The 2,236-nt window shown below is 39.7% G+C and overlaps 1 pseudogene; it reads left to right on the plus strand.

Annotated features, from left to right (window-relative positions):
- The first annotated feature begins 1,398 nt into the window (after nt 1–1,398).
- Nucleotides 1,399–1,757, plus strand: LOC107135003 (annotated as a pseudogene).
- The last annotated feature ends 479 nt before the right edge of the window (nt 1,758–2,236 follow it).

Below are 2,236 nucleotides of genomic sequence, written 5' to 3' on the forward strand. Positions count from 1 at the left end.
AAAAAAAAAAAAAAAAAAAAAAAAAAAGAAGAAGAAGAATTAGGCAAAGAAGATTCCAGTTTCAGGTAATGAACATGTATAAAGACCTTCAGGCAAAGAAAAACAAAAAGAATATCAGCAGCAGTAGAAAATTGTGAAATAGAGGAAACAGGATCAAGATTACTTTGGAGAAGGCCCAGATTATTCTGAAAATTATCTTAAGGACAATGGGAAACCACTGAAGGATTTTAAACAGAAAAGTGACATAAACTCCTCTCAGTGTTGTAATATCACTGTGGACTGGTCAGGAAAGAGAAGAGGAAAAGAAAACAAGCTGGAAAAACAAAAATCTGGCTCATAGTTATGTAGGCAATAAGGAACAGTTGTTTAGGGTGGAATGCGCATTGAATTTTTGACTCAAGATATGTTTTGGAGGTAGAATTAACAGAATTTGGTAAAGAATAATCTGTGATGGGGAAAATTTATATTTTGGGCAGGGTATGGGAGATCAAAGTAAGAGTGTATATCTCTACTATATCCTCCCCCACCTTGTCTATCATATGCACAACACAGGCTCAGAGCCTGGTGTTAGGAGTGTTTATTTCCCTGTGTAACCCTGTTAGTTGTAGGACATATTGAAAGAGACTAACAACAAAGAAAGGTAAAACAGCTATTCTGCAACAGCCAGCCAAACTGTAACAGGGGACCCTTTCGTGTAATATGAGTCCACATCATGCTTTGAATATAAACCTTGCTGCTGGACCACTGGTGGCTTATTTTAAAACTGATGTGGTTTTCTTTTCCCCCCTCTTCTTCCTCTTCCCCTTCCCAACTACTGAGGAAACAAGATTAACATTTTTCCTGCCCTAAGCCGACTTATCTGCACTTCCATTCACTGTCCACAAGAATAAAGAAACTCCAGACCTAGAGACTGGAACAACAGCTCTTTCAAGGATAGCAGTTAAACATTAATTCGAAAGAAACTCCAGACCTAGAGAATGGAACAACAGCTCTTTCAAGGATAGCAGTTAAACATTAATTCGATCTACTGATAACGAGATTTGGAAAACAGTCCTTTTTTTATCCCCCTTTTTAAAGCCCCCTGTTTTCCCTGTCAAAAGGGCAGCCTCTGTGGTGTGAGGATTGCTTTTCTTTGCTAGCAAAGCAATTAAACTTCTTTTCCCTTTTTCTCAAAACTGTCATTATTATTAGATTGGCATTGGGGACAAAGACTGAGCTTTTGGTATCAAAACTTCTAGAAATTAAACTTTTGGGTTTTTTTTATTGCTGCATCACATTTAATGCAAACCTACTAGCTTAAAACAATAGGTTGCTTTCCTCAGCTGCTGCCAAGGTGCTTGGTCCCCATCAGGAAGCTAAGGCTGCGTTGGGGTGAGGCCCTCACTTCACCACATCTAGCAGAGAGTCCCACAATCAGCACCGAGTCCTGTTTCCTAGCTGGCCTGCATATACTCTGCCCTCATGCTGCAAGATGACAAGGTTACCATCAAGGAGGATAAAATCAATACCCTCATTAAAGCAGCTGGTGTAAATGTTGAACTTTTTGACCTGGTTTGTTTGCAAAGGCCCTGGCCAATGTCAATATTGGAAGCCTCATTTGTAGGGGCTGGTAGGCTGTAACACCAGCAAGAGGTCCTCCACCACAGCTGCCCTAGCTGAGAAGAAAGTGGAAGCAAAGAAAGAAGAATCTGAGGAGTCTGATGATGACATAGGCTTTGGTCTTTTTGACTAAATTCTTGTAACATGTTTAATAAAAAGCTGAATTTTGGGGGCTGGGGTTGTGGCTCAATGGTAGAGTGCTCACCTAGCACATGTGAGGCGCTGGGTTCAATCCTCAGCGCCACATAAAAATGAAATAAAGATATTGTTTCCACCTACAACTAAAATAAATATTTTTTTAAAAAAGTTGAACTTTGCTAATAAGAAAAAACTTTTTTAAAATAAAACAATATATTATCTCACGGTTTCTGTAGGTCAGCAGTCTGCTCAGGGGTTCACAAAGCAGCAATCAATGTGTTGACTGAGTTGGTATCTCATCTGAAGCTGGAGTCTTCTCCCAAGTGTGCATGATTGCTGGATGATTCATTTCCTTGCTACTGTAGAGATCTTGGAGGCTTTCCTCTACAGGGCCAGAAGACTCTTTAGTTCTAGACATTCTATTCAACAGCTCATCTAATTAAAGTCCACCCAGGATAATCTCCTATTAAATTAGCTTACACTCAACCAATTAGGGGGT

This window comes from Marmota marmota, unplaced genomic scaffold (assembly GCF_001458135.2).
Source record: "Marmota marmota marmota unplaced genomic scaffold, marMar, whole genome shotgun sequence".
Taxonomy (NCBI): domain Eukaryota; kingdom Metazoa; phylum Chordata; class Mammalia; order Rodentia; family Sciuridae; genus Marmota; species Marmota marmota.